Source organism: Rhinopithecus roxellana, chromosome 12, assembly GCF_007565055.1.
Source record: "Rhinopithecus roxellana isolate Shanxi Qingling chromosome 12, ASM756505v1, whole genome shotgun sequence".
Classification (NCBI taxonomy): Eukaryota; Metazoa; Chordata; class Mammalia; order Primates; family Cercopithecidae; genus Rhinopithecus; species Rhinopithecus roxellana.
The window spans coordinates 86,251,118-86,266,124 of NC_044560.1; the positions used below are offsets into that span (position 1 = coordinate 86,251,118).

The following is a 15,007-nucleotide window of genomic DNA, read 5'->3' on the forward strand; positions in this document are numbered from 1 at the left end:
AATTACTTCTCAGGAATCATTAAGTTAGCTTGTTCCCAAAGAAATACATTTTTGTTTGAGATCATCTTAAAATACGTATTCACAGCTCATATTTATTTTTTAGAAAATATACACTAAATATTTTGAAGCTGTGATTTACTTTAAAGATTATATTCGTACTTTTTTTGACAATGGAAAGATTTTCTTTTTTCTTTTGTTTTTTTTTTTTTTTGAGACAGAGTCTTGCTCTGTCGCCCAGATTGGAATGCAGTGGTGTGATCTCAGCTCACTGCAACCTCCATCTCCTGGGTTCAAGCAATTCTCCTGCCTCAGTCTCCCAAGTAGCTAGGATTACAGACGTGCGCCACCACGCCTGGCTAATTTTTGTATTTTCAGTAGAGACAGGGTTTCACCATGTTGTTCAGGCTGGTCTTGAACTCCTGACCTCATGATCCGCCCGCCTCAGCCTCCCAAAGTGCTGGGATTACAGGCATGAGCCACCGTGCCTTGCCAGAAAGGTTTTGTTACTAAAGAATGTGTAAGTAGATAAATATAAAATTGCAGTTTCTATGGATACTTAAGAGGTGTTTTTGAATTCTGTATTAGGAGAACAGCCACTATTTAAAGAAAAGTGATATTTCCCTTAAAAATTCTGATTATTTTACTATTAGCTAACTGTATGTAGTTACTTTAGCAAAGCAGAAGGGCAGGTATTGTATAAATGTACTGTATTCAACCCAACAAAATTGCTGATACTTGATCATTTGACTTAAAAAAAAAGACACTTTTATGTGGCTTAGCCATTAGTAAGAGCATGGGTTTTTCAAAGTCTGTTTATGGTATTATCTCTGGAATTTAGCAATTTTGGGGTAGCAATAGTTCTTATCCAACCTTGTCATACCTATACCCACTTTCTTAGGAAATATTTATATTGTTATTTTAATTTCATTCATGTCATCTTTCTGGCTTCCTAGAAGTTTTAGCTAGCTGCCTTTGACCAAAGATAGTCCTTTTTTTTGTTTTGTTTTGGTCTATCCAGCATATAGAACCCAGTACTATCAGTTCTTTGAGGTCAAGAATCATATGTGTTTTTCTTTCTTCATGCTTCCCAATATGTCTTACAAATGTAAGTATTTTAATACTGACATGCATATTACACATTTATAAGCAAAAAATTAATTTACCATTCCCGTCTCATCTAACTACTCATTTCTGTCCCTCCCTCCCTCCCTTCTTTCTTCCCTCCTTTCCTTTCCTTCCTCCTTCCTTTTCCTTAGTTGAAATAATTTCTTCTTCTTTTTTTTTTTTTTTTTTTTTTGAGGCGGAGTCTCGCTCTGTCGCCCGGACTGGAGTGCAGTGGCCAGATCTCAGCTTACTGCAAGCTCCGCCTCCCGGGTTTACGCCATTCTCCTGCCTCAGCCTCCTGAGTAGCTGGGACTACAGGTGCCCGCCACCTCGCCCGGCTAGTTTTTTGTATTTTTGGTAGAGATGGGGTTTCACCGTGTTAGCCAGGATGGTCTTGATCTCCTGATCTCGTGATCCGCCCGTCTCGGCCTCCCAAAGTGCTGGGATTACAGGCTTGAGCCACCGCGCCCGGCCGAAATAATTTCAAAGAAATAACACACATCACATCATTTAATCTATAAATACTTCCATGTGTATTTCTAACAGGTAAGAATTTTTAACAAGCACAACCACAGTACTGTTATATGTAACAAAAGAGTTCTTTAATCTAGTTTGTGTTCAGACTTCTCTTATTCTTTGTCTTTTTACACTTGATATGTTTAAATCATCCAACTAAGAGCTACACATTTCTTTTTTTTTTTTTTGAGACGGAGTCTGGCTCTGTCTCCCAGGCTGGAGTGCAGTGGCCGGATCTCAGCTCACTGCAAGCTCCGCCTCCCGGGTTTACGCCATTCTCCTGCCTCAGCCTCCGGAGTAGCTGGGACTACAGGCGCCGCCACCTCGCCCGGCTAGTTTTTTTTGTATCTTTTAGTAGAAACGGGGTTTCACAGTGTCAGCCAGGATGGTCTCGATCTCCTGACCTTGTGATCCGCCCGTCTCGGCCTCCCAAAGTGCTGGGATTACAGGCTTGAGCCACCGCGCCCGGCCGAGCTACACATTTCATTTGGTTTATATGTTTCTTAAGTTTTTCTTAACCTTAATCATCCCCCCGCCCTTTTTTTTTTTCTTTTTGAAATGGAGTTTTGCTTTTATTGCCCAGGCTGGAGTCCAGTGGCGCGATCTCGGCTCACTGCAACCTCCATCTCCTGGGTTCAAGCGATTTTCTTGCTTCAGCCTCCCGAGTAGCTGGGATTATAGGCATGCACCACCAGACTTGGCTTATTTTGTATTTTTAGTAGGGAGAGGGTTTCACCATGTTGGCCAGTCTGGTCTCGAACTCCTGACTTCAAGTGATCCACCCACTTCCACCTCCCAAAGTGCTTGGATTACAGGCATGAGCCAGTACACCCAGCCAGTAATCCCCTTTCTTAACTCATACCCGCTGTGCTCCTTTCCCATGCTGTTTACTTGTTGAAAAAACTGGTTTATTGTTCCAGGAGAATTTTCCACATTTTGGATTTGGCTGATTGAATCCTTGTTGTGGTATTTAACATGTTCCTTTACTCCTCGTATTTCCCACAAATTAGTAGTTAAATACAGAGCAGTGGTTCTGAACTTTGGCTGAAGCTTTAGAATTATCTGGAGAGCTTTTAGTTATCCTGATCCCTGGGCCGGATAAATTAATGAGAGCCCATGAGGTAAAATGTCATCTCAATATTTAAAAAAATTTACCAAGTGATTTCCATCTGTAGCCAAGATTGAGAGCCCTAGTTGGTAGAGCTTCTGAGTTTAGGTTCGGTTTCTTTGGCAAGAAATGCTTATAGAGAGTGATTATATAATTTATTTGCAATCAGACAATTTTGAGAATGAAAGGGGGTGCTACTAATGATTATACAGAAGGAATAGTTTAAACTGGAATTGTTCTAGACAAATTAGAATGTATAGTCACCCCATTAGATGGGGCTGTGAATTCTTGTTGGATCATTCTAGGAGGTAACATAAGTGGTGGTTCTACTTTTAGTGATACTAAATGAATCATTTGGTTTAGGTTCTGTCAGTGGGATCCGAACTTAATTTATTTTTAACTTTTCACTTAATGGATTTATCGGCCAATGATAATTGTTGCCTATATCCATTGTTTCATTAGAAGAGTGATTTTTTTTTTTTTTGGTCATTTCTTTTGTATTTATTAACTGGAATTCTTTCTTTTTTTTTTTTTGAGACGGAGTCTCGCTCTGTCGCCCAGGCTGGAGTGCAGTGGCCAGATCTCAGCTCACTGCAAGCTCCGCCTCCCGGGTTTACGCCATTCTCCTGCCTCAGCCTCCCGAGTAGCTGGGACTACAGGCGCCCGCCACCTCGCCCGGCTAGTTTTTTGTATTTTTTAGTAGAAACGGGGTTTCACCGTGTTAGCCAGGATGGTCTCGATCTCCTGACCTCGTGATCCGCCCGTCTCGGCCTCCCAAAGTGCTGGGATTACAGGCTTGAGCCACCACGCCCGGCCTTGGAATTCTTTCATAAAGAATTTCCTCATCAATTATTTGGTTACCTTGTAATATGGTTTGTAAAGAAAAAGCAGGATAAATGCTTATTTTTTTCCCCTTTATCAATAATTTTCAGAAAAATGAATTGATGCCCACCCTCACAACTCCCAAAGGTGAGGTTTGGGAGGGAATATCATTATGAACTCATGAGTTTTAATATATGTGATACATTCTGATTTATCATAGTCATTTTGGTGTTCAATTTATTGTATCTTTGATGATTGGTGGTCTCTTAAATTAGTTTCCTAAGACTGCCAAAAAAATTAGTACATACTTGGTAGCTTAAAACATCAGAAATTATCTCACAGTTTTAGAGGCTGGAAGTCCAGAATCAAGGCTCTAGGGAAGAATCTTTGCTCGTCTCTTCCATTTTCTTTTTTTTTGAGACGGAGTCTCGCTCTGTCCTCCAGGCTGGAGTGCAGTGGCGTGATCTCGGCTCACTGCAAGCTCCACCTCCCCGGTTCACACCATTCTCCTGCCTTAGCCTGCCGAGTAGCTGGGACTACAGGCGCCCGCCACCACGCCCTGCTAATTTTTTGTAATTTTAGTAGAGACAGGGTTCCACCGTGTTAGCCAGGATGGAATCTCTTCCATTTTCTTGTGGCTTGGTTGGTATTTCTTGACTTGTGGCGGCAAAACTCCTGTCTTTGCCTTCATCTTTCCATGGTCTTCTTTCTGTGTCTTCTTTTCTGTCTCTTAGGGTCTACCTTATTCCTGGGTGTTCTCATCTCAAGATCCTTACCATAATTACCTCTCCAAAGATCTATTCTGCTCACATACTGTGGTTCTGGGTGGACATAACTTTTGGGAGCCACAGTTTAATCCACTACAGTTTTTTTTGACCCCTAAAACTTCATTTACATCCCATATGTAAAAGAAATTCACCTCATCCCAACATCCTCAAAAGTCTTGACCTATTACAGCATGAACTCTGTTTTTTTTTTTTTTTTAGACGGAATTTCGCTCTCTTGCCCAGGCTGGAGTGCAGTGGTGGAATCTCGGCTCACTGCAACCTCCGCGTCCTGGATTTAAGCCATTTTCCTGCCTCATTCTCCCAGGTAGCTGGGACTACAGGCACATGCCCCCATGCCTGGCTAATTTTTTGTATTTTTAGTAGAGACGGGGTTTCATCATGTTAGCTAGGATGGTCTCCATCTCCTGACCTCATGATCCACCTGCCTCAGCCTCCCAAAGTGCTGGGATTACAGGCGTGAGCCACCACACCTGGCTACAGCATGAACTCTTAAGTCCAAAATCTCCAAATATTATAACCTCAAAAAGTTTCAAATCTCGTTGTCTAAATCATCTAAATTAGGTAAGAGTATGGACTTGGCATGATTCATTTGGGACAAAATTCTACATCTGTCACCTGTGAAACTAGAAAACAAGGTATCTGCTTCCAAAATACAGTGATGAGAGGATGAGACCGTTGTAAGATAGGCATTCCCATTCAAAAGGAGGGAAATGGAAAGAATAAAGGATCTCTGGTTTCAAGCAAGTTCAAAACTCATCAGGACAAATTTCTCTAGGTTTCAGGGCCTGAGAATAATAATCTGTGGCTTGATCCTCTGCCCTCTGGGCCCATGGAGACTCTGTAGCTGGTGTGGGCCTGTTTCTTCTCCACCCTCACCCCCCACTATGCTGCTTGCCTTCAGTCATTTTTACTTTTCCCTGAAGGCGTGCACATGTTTGCAGTTGAGTAGCTGTATTAGCCCATTTCTTGCCTATAAAATCCCAGAAGTTAGACACTTTAAAAAATTTTGTCCCAACTCTGTTCCTTTCAGTACAGGCTTATAGCATTTTTGTTGGTATGATATTCTTTAAAACCTTGTCAGTCTCCTTACATATCAAGGGGATCCATATCATTAGACAAGAGGATTCTTCACAGCTCCTTACTGATAACTCCATCTCCATTCCTCATTTCTATTGAGATGATTGATTGGATTCATGAGTCACACTGCTAATATCTTCAGCATATGGTTAGGAGGAACCAAGCTGTACCTTCAACACTTTGCTTGGAAATCTCCTAGGCTAAATATTCAGGTTCGTGGCTTCCAGATTCTCCTTTCTATCCAACAATAGAACATAATTCAGCCACTTTATAACATAGATCACCTTTCTTCCAGTTGCCAGTCACATATTCTTTATTTACTTCTGAGACAGCAACAGAAGCATCCTTAACCAAAATATTGATAAGAACCAAAGTGTTCATGATTCTGTGTATGTATTCTCTAAGACTACAGAAACTTTCTCTTAGTTGCTCATCACATCCTTCTAAACCCTAACCAGAATTGCCTTTGACATCAGTGTTTCTACCACCATGTCTTTAAGGCAGTCTATACTTTTTTAAAATCATGCATCTCAAAACTCTTTCAACCCATTACCCAATTTCAAAGCCACTTTTAGATGCATAGGTTTGTTCTTTCTTTCTTGCTTTTATTTAGTTCTTTATTTCTGAGTTGTTTTTCTGTCTGATGTATTGAATGCGTTGTACTTTTTTTTCTTCCTTCGTCTCTCGTATTTTTCGTCTCACGTCTTTCTTTCTGTGTTCTTCTGTTCTTCTGTTCTTTCTTCTTTTCTTTCTTTTTCTTTCTCTTCCTTTTTCTCTTCTTCTCTCGCCTCTCTCCCTTCCTTCCTCTTTTTCTTCTCCTTCCTTCCTTTCTCCCTTTCCTCCTCCCCCTCCGTCCCTTCCCTCCCTTTCTTTCTTTTCCTCCCTTCCTTCCTCCTTTCCTCTCTCTCTCTTTCTTTCTTTCTCCTTCTCTCTCTCTTTTCTTTCTTTGTTTACAAATTTTTTTAATAGAAATGGTGTTTTACCATGTTGCACAGGCTGATCTTGAACTCATGGGCTCAAGCAGTTCTCACACCTCAGCCTCCCGAAATGTTGGGACTACAGGCATAAGCCATCATGCCTGGCCCACCTTCACATTTTTGTCTATTAAAGCAGCACTTCATTTCCATGTGCTAAAATCTGAATTAGTTTCCTAGGTTTGCCATAAGAAATTACCACAAACTTGGTGGTTTAAAATTACAGACATTTATCATCTCAGAGTTCTGGAGGCTAAAAGTTTGAAATCAGGATGTTGGCAAGGCCATGCTTTCTCTGAAGGCTTTAGGGAAGAATCCTTCCTCATCTCTTTGAGCCTCTGGTGGTTTCATGTGTTCCTTGATTTGTGGTAGATTACTCCAGTCTTTGCCTCTGTCTTTACATGGCCTTCTCTCTTTGTCTGTCTTATCTTCATTTCTGTCTCTTCTAAGGACACTCTTCATTGGATTTAGGGCCCACTGTAATTCAGGGTGATCTCATTTCAAGACCCTTACATTAACTACACCAGCAAAGAACTTTATTCCAAATAAAGTCATATTCTGATGATCTGGGTGGACATATCTCTTGGGAACCACAATTTAACCCACAACATGGTCTTCAAGGTTGGCAGTTTGATCCTTTTTAAAAATTGCTTTTTTTATATTTCAAAAATTACCCGTCAGGTGCGGTGGCTCACGCATGCAATCCTAGCACTTTGAGAGGCCAGTGCGGGTGGATCACGAGGTCAGGAGATCAAGACCATCCTGGCTAACACGGTGAAACCCTGTCTCTACTAAAAATACAAAAAATTAGCTGGGTGTGGTGGCACATGCCTGTAATCCCAGCTACTCAGGAGGCTGAGGCAGGAGAATCACTTGAACCCAGGAGGCGGAGGTTGCAGTGAGCTGAGATAGTGCCACTGCACTCCAGCCTGGGTGACAGAGCAAGACTCCATCTCAAAAAAAAAAAATTAAATTTAAAAAAATGTGTTAAAATGTACATAACAAAGTACAGTAAGCCAGGCACAGGAACACAAAAACTGCATCTTGTCATTTAATGTGGAATCTAAAACAATAGAATTCATAGAAGCAGAGAGTAGAATTATAGTTACCAGAGCATGGGGAATGGAAGGGAGGGAGAGGAAGATATTGGTCCAAGAGTAGAAAGTTGTAGTTAGGTGGTGTAAATAAGTATTTAAGTTGATGAATATGCTAATTTGCTTGATTCAGTCATTCCACACTGTATACGTACCTATGTATGAAACACCACTGTGTGCCCCCTTAATTTTGTGCAGTTTATAACTTGTCAAAAAGCAAATCATATAATAAATATATATATAATATAACCTCTACCATTTTAACAACTTTAAGTGTATGATTCAGTGACATTAAGTACGTAAACAATTTTGTACAATCATCACCATTCTCTACACGTTATACAGTAACTCTGCGTAGTCCCTCATCCCAGCCTCTGGTAAACTTTAAATTACTTTCTGTGTCTGTGAAGTTGCCTCTTCTAGATATTTCATGTAAGTGGACTCATAAAATATTTGTCCTTTGGTGTCTGACTTATTTCACTTAGCATATTTTCAAGGTTCATCCAGTTACAGTATGTATCAGAACTTCTCATTCCTTTTTATGACTGCAAAATATTCCATTGTGTGCATATACATTTTGTTTATCCATTCATCCATCAATAGACACCTTTTGGCTATTATGAATAATGTTGCTATAAACATTGGTGTATAAGTGTGTATTTGGATCCTTGCTTTCAATTCCTTCTTGTATTGCGATGGTTTTAATGTGTTTCTTTTAAAATTCATGTTAAAATTTGATTTCCAATATGGCAGTATTAGGAGGTGGGGCCTAGTGGGAGGTGTTTGGATCATGGGGACACTGCCCTAATGAGTTGTTATAGGCAAAGTTCTACCTTTTGTGTGCCTCTTTGCCCCCTTGCCTTTCTGCTTTTCCATGCTATGGTGTAGCACATGGCCCTCACCAAAAACTAAGCAGACACCAGTGCCATGCTTTTTGACTTCCCAGCCACCAGAATTGTGAACTACATAAACCTCTTTTCTTTGTAAATTACTCAACCTCAGGTATTCTGTTACAGCAAGACTATACAGACTAGTACAGGTATATACCTAGAAGTGGATTTGCTGGGTTATATGGGAATTCTGTTTATCCTTATTTATTTATTTATTCATTTTTTGAGACAGGGTCTCACTTTGTTGCCCAGGCTGTAGTGCAGTCATGTGATCATGGCTCACTGCAGCCTCTACCTTCCTGATTTAAGCTGTCCTCCCACCTCAGCTCCGCAAATAGCTGGGACTACAGATGTGCAACACTATGCCCAGCTAATTTTTATTTTTCTTATAGAGACAGGGTTTGGCCATGTTACCAAAGCTGGTCTTGCATTCCTGAGCTCAAGCGATGCACCTGCCTTGGCATCAAAGTGCTGGGATTATAGGTGTGAGCCACCACGCCCAGCCTCTGTTTATCTTTTTGAGGAACCTTTTGCACAGGGGCTGTACCATTTTCCATTCGCACCAGCAATGCATGAGGATTCCAGCTTTTCTATATCCTCGCCAATACTTGTTATTTTCTGTTTGTTTGTTTGTTTGTTTGTTTGTTTGGGTTTTTTTTGAGACGGAGTCTTACTGTGTCACCCAGGCTTTGGAGTGCAGTGGTGCCATCTCAGCTCACTAACCTCCACCCTTCACCTTCTGGGTTCAGGTGATTCTGCCTCAGCCTCCCAAGTAGCTGGGATTACAGGTGTGTGCCATCATGCCTGGCTAATTTTATTGTAGTTTTACTAGAGATGGAGTTTCACTGTGTTGGCCAGACTGGTCTTGAACTCCTGACCTCAAGCGATCCACCTGCCTAGGCCTTTCAGAGTATTTTATTTTTGGTTAATAACTATCCTAGTGTGTGTGAAGTGGTATCTTTTTTTTTTCTTTTTTGAGACGAAGTCTTGCTCAGTCGCCCAGGCTGGAGTGCAATGGCGCAATCTCGGCTCACTGCAAGCTCTGCCTCCTGGGTTCACGCCATTCTCCTACCTCAGCCTCCCAAGTGGCTAGGAGTACAGGCGCCCACCACCATACCTGGCCAATTTTTTTTGTATTTTTAGTAGAGATGGGGTTTCACCATGTTAGTGAGGATGGTCTTGATCTCCTGACCTCGTGATCCACCTGCCTCGGCCTCCCAAAGTGCTGGGATTACAGGCGTGAGCCACTGCGCCCGGCCTTGAAGTGGTATCTTATTGTGGCTTGGATTTGAGTTTTTCCAGCGACTAATGATGCTGAACATTTTTTCATGTGTTTTTTGGCCTTTTGTATATGTTCTCTGGAGAAATGTTATTTAAGTTATTTGTGCATTTTTTTAATTGGGTTGCTTGTCTTTTGTTGAGTTTTAGGAGTTGTTTTTATATTCTAAATATTAAACTCTTACCACATAAATAATTCACAGATTTTTTTTCCTCATTCTGTAGATTGTCTTTTCACCCTCGTGATAGTAGCCTTGATGCACAAAAGTTTTAAATGTTAATGAAGTCCAATTTGTGTTTTTCTTTTGTAGCTTATGCTTTTGGTATCATATTTAAGATGCTGTTGCCAAATCTGAGTTCATATAGATTTTTCCCTATGTTTTCTTCTAAGAGTTTTAGTGTTTAGGTCTTTAATTTAGTTCTTTAATCCATCTTGAGTTAATTTTTGTTTATGGTACAAAGTAAGTGTCCAGTTTCAAAATTTTGTGTATGGATATCCAGTTTTCGTAGCACCCTTTGTTGAAGAGCCTGTTGGTTCTTTCCCCATTGAGTGGTCTTGATAACCTTGTTGAAAGTCAGTTGACCATCGGATCAGTCAGTTTGGGCTGCCGTAACACAGTATCATAGTCTGGGTGGCTTAAACAACACATTTATTTCTTACGTTTCAGGAGGCTGGGAAGTCCAAGATCAAAGTGCCCACAAGGTAGGTTTTATTTTCAGGCCTTTTCTCTTGGCTTGTAGGTAGCCACTACCTTGCTTTGTGCTCATGTGATTTCTTAGTGTTTGTGAGGTGAGAGAGAATGTAAGCTTTCTGGTGTTACTTCTTAGAAGGGCATTAATCACATCATGAGAGCTCCACTCTCACTACCTCATCTAGCTGATTACCTTTTAAAGTCCCCCTCTCCAAGCATTATTACATGGGGGAGTTAAGGCTTCAACTTATGAATCTGGGGAGGAGGGATACAAACATTCAGACCATAACAACGACAAATGCGAGAGTTTATTTCTAGACTTTCAGTTCTGTTCTATTTGTCTATGTGCCTGTTCTTGTGTACTATACTGTTTTGATTACTGTAGCTTTGTAGTAGGTTTGAAATGAGGAAGTAGGAGTCGTCAGATTTTTTTTTTCAAGATTGTTTCATGTGAAATTTAGGATGGCTTTTTCCTATTTCTGAAAAAAGAGTTATTAGGATTTTGACAGGGATCAAATTGAATTTGTAAATCAGGGGTAGTTACTGTCATATTAACAGTGTTAAGTCTTCCTGTCTGTGAACATGGGATGTCTTTCCATTTATTTTGATCTTCTTTTATTTCTTTCAGCAATGTTTTGTACAAGTCTTTTAATGTACAGGTCTTCTGCTTCTTTGGTTAAATTCATTCTCAAGTATCTATCAATATAATCCACCACATTAGGAGAATGAAGAAAAAAAAAAAACTCACTACAGTCTGTCCTTTGTATCTGTGGGTTCCACATCTGCAGATTCAACCAACTGCAGATCAAAGATATTTGGGAAAGAAAAAAAAAGATAATACAAATTTATTCCTGAATCAAGGACCAGAGGAAAAAAAATACAAAATTTAAAAATACAGTATAACAACTGTTTGCATAGTATTTCCATTGTATTAGGTGTTATAAGTAATCTAGAGATGATTTAAATTGTGTAGGAGGATATGTGTAGGTTATATGCAAATACTATATATAAGGGACTTGAGCATTCAAGGATGTTGGTATCTTTGGGGGGTCTAGGGTCCAGTCCCCCACAGATACTGAGGAATAACTACGTCATCTCAGTTGATGCAGAGAAAGCATTAAAGAAAAGCTAACATCCTTTCCTTTGTAAACGCACTTTAATAAATTAGGAAAAGAGGGGAATTTCCTCAACATGATAAAGGCTACCCATGAAACATCATTGCTTACATCATATTCAGTGGTGAAAGACTGAGAGATTTTATCCTTAGATCAGGAACAAGATGAGGATGCCTTCTTTCACCATTCAATGTATTAGAAGTTCAATGTAGGCTGGGCGCGGTGGCTCAAGCCTGTAATCCCAGCACTTTGGGAGGCCGAGACGGGTGGATCACGAGGTCAGGAGATCGAGACCATTCTGGCTAACATGGTGAAACCCCGTCTCTACTAAAAAAATACTAAAAAACTAGCCGGGCGGGGTGGCGGGCACCTGTAGTCCCAGCTACTCCGGAGGCTGAGGCAGGAGAATGGCGTAAACCCGGGAGGCGGAGCTTGCAGTGAGCTGAGATCCAACCACTGCACTCCAGCCCGGGAGACAGAGCGAGACTCCGTCTCAAAAAAAAAAAAAAGAAGTTCGATGTAGTATTAGAAGTTCTAGGCCGGGCGCCGTGGCTCAAGCCTGTAATCCCAACACTTTGGGAGGCCGAGACGGGCGGATCACGAGGTCAGGAGATAGAGACTATCCTGGCTAACACGGTGAAACCCCGTCTCTACTAAAAAATACAAAAAACTAGCCAGGCTTGGTGGCGGGCACCTGTAGTCCTAGCTACTCGGGAGGCTGAGACAGGAGAGTGGCGTAAACCTGGGAGGCGGAGCTTGCAGTGTGCTGAGATCCGGCCACTGCACTCCAGCCTGGGCGACCAAGCGAGACTCCATCTCAAAAAAAAAAAAAAAAAGTTCTAGCCAGAAGGTAAGCAAGAAAAAGGAAATAAAAAGCATTCAAATTGGAAAGGAAGAAGTAAAACTATCTCTATTTAAAGATAACATGATCTTGTATGTAGAATACCCTAAAATTACACCAAAACCAAACAAAACTTTGCAAGTTAGTAAGAAATTCAGCAAAGTTGGAGGATACAGCATCAACACACAAAAATCAGTTGTATTTATATACACTCTAAATGAACAATCCCAAAAGGAAATTAAGAAAACAATTTCAATTACATTAGTGTCAAGAAGAAAAAAATACTGAAACACCCGTAGCCTTTTGACTTAACTCCAGTAGTCCTTGCCCCCTTCCGCCAAAAAAATAGAACCAGGCTCATCTATACATATACTACCTCAGACTTGGAATTAACCTGTTTTGCAAGAAGCCTCAGTACCTTTCTGTGGAAAATGGTATCTGGAGATCACAGCCTGAACTCAGACAAGCTTTTTGAATATATATATATTTTTTAAGAGTCTGTTGCGCAGACTCTTAGTGGCATGATCACAGCTCACTGAAGCCTTGACCTCCTGGACTCAAGCAGTCCTCCCACCTCACCCACCTGAGCAGCTAGGACCACAGACAATACCCCCATGCCTGGCTATCTAAATAATTTTTTTTTTTTTTGGAGAGACAGGATCTCCATATGTTGTCCAGGCTGGTCTTGAACTCCTGGGCTCAAGCAATCCTCCACCTCTGCCTCTCAAAGATTATAGGTGTGAACCACCCTGCCTGGCCCTAGCTTATCTTTCTGTTTTGACACTGAAATTCTTCTCTTTAAGAACACTGAAATGATCTAATAATCACCAAATCTAATGGATGCTTTTCAGAGATTATTTTATTTGACTTTTCTTAGATCTTTATTTGACCTTTCTTATTTCTGTTGCCCTTCCTTCCTCGACTTCTTCCTTGTTTTATGAGATGGCATTCTCATGGTTCTCCTCTTGAATTGCTCTTCTTGCATGCTCAGTAAGTGTTATTCCCTCAGCTTGTATTTTCTTGGGCAATCTCTTCTACAGTAGTGGTTTTACTTAATTTTTTTTTTTTACTTAATGTTTTTTAAGAGATGGAGTCTTGATATATTGCCCAGGCTGGCCTTGAACTCCTGGCCTCACGTGATCCTCCTGCGTTGGCCTCCCAAAGTGCTGGGATTACAGGCATCAGCCACTGGCTTATAGTAGTAGTTTTAGGATCTACCCATTAAGTACATTATGTGATTTCCATTTTACTTCTTTGCTTCTGTTTTTGTCTTTAAAACTAAAAATCTTGTGTTTTTGCTGTCACACAAATACTGCAAATTCACTGTCTACAACTGAACTCTTACTTCCTTCTTCCCTGCCAATTACTTGCTCACACACCTAGTGCCCTCCCCTTTCTCATCTGGTTATTTTTCCTATTTATTTATTTTATTTATATTTATATATTTATTTTATTTTATTTTTTTGGGGATGGAGTCTCGCTCTGTCACCCAGGCTGGAGTGCAGTGGTGCGATCTCGGCTCACTGCAACCTCCATCTCCTGGGTTCAAGCGATTCTCCTACCTCAACCTCCCATGTAGCTGGGATTACAGGCATGCACCACCATCCCTGGCTAATTTTTGTATTTTTAGTAGAGACGGGGTTTCACCATGTTGGTCAGGCTGGTCTCGAACTCCTGACCTCGTGGTCTGCCTGCCTTGGCCTCCCAAAATGGTGGGATTACAGATGTGAGCCACCACTCCCGGCCTATTTTTATTTTTATTTTAGAGACAATCTTGCTATGTTGCCCAGGATGGAATGCAGTGGCAAGATCATAGCTCTCTGCAGCCCCAGTCTGTTATTCTTCAGGTATTATCTCTGTTAGTTATTGGCTTCTAGTCACCCAAGTTAGAAACCTGTGAGGCATCTTTTGTTCTTCCTTTTCCCTTACTATTTAGTTTTGATTGCTAAATCTTGTTGATACTACATCAGGTATGATTTTGAAATATTTTTGATTTTCTTTTTTTTTTTTTTTGAGACGGAGTCTTGCTCTGTAGCCCAGGCTGGAGTGCAGTGGCACGATCTCCGCTCACTGCAAGCTCTGCCTCCCGGGTTCATGCCATTCTCCTGCCCCAGCCTCCTGAATAGCTGGGACTACAGGCGCGCGCCACCTCGCCCGGCTCATTTTTTGTATTTTTAGTAGAGACGGGGTTTCACCGTGTTAGCCAGGATGGTCTCGATCTCCTGACCTCGTGATCCGCCCGCCTCGGCCTCCCAAAGTGCTGGGATTACAGGCGTGAGCCACCGCGCTCGGCCACCTTTTTGATTTTCTACTGATACCACCTTAGTTCTGGTACTCATTTTGCATGTTTTGTCTTTTGACTTTCCTTGCTTTTACAACTCTTCTTTTCGCGCTCTCTTCTTTACTGTTTCCTCTGCCCCATTCATTTTTATACACTGGAGACAGGCTTTTCTTCTAAAATGAAAATATGTTTATCTCTGAGGTAACAAGTTGGCTCCCTTATTATTCCAGTTCTCTAAGGTGGTTACTGGTCAGAGTTTCTTCCTGTGGCAAAAGGCAGCTTGCCTTACAACTCTGACTCCTATCAGAAATTTACTTTTTCTTTGTGGGAGAGTTTCTTTCTGATTATCTTTGCTGCTATCACACTAGCTTTGGTACAGGCCCTGCTTGTGCCCCCAGCCTCTGTGTGGACAGAATCTTTGCCTAAT

General features: G+C 41.2%; 1 protein-coding gene across 8 annotated transcripts in view; it reads left to right on the plus strand.

Annotated features, from left to right (window-relative positions):
* The window catches only part of ZMYM4 (zinc finger MYM-type containing 4), a 165,569-nt gene that overhangs the window by 6,641 nt on the left and 143,921 nt on the right, over positions 1-15,007 (plus strand). Inside the window, exon 2 of one of the 8 annotated variants that reach the window (XM_030912654.1) lies at positions 10,320-10,354. The exons of the other annotated variants lie outside the window; for them this stretch is intronic. The gene's annotated coding sequence lies outside the window, so the exon portion shown is untranslated. The remainder of the gene's footprint in view (positions 1-10,319; positions 10,355-15,007) is intronic. 8 annotated transcript variants of the gene reach the window in all.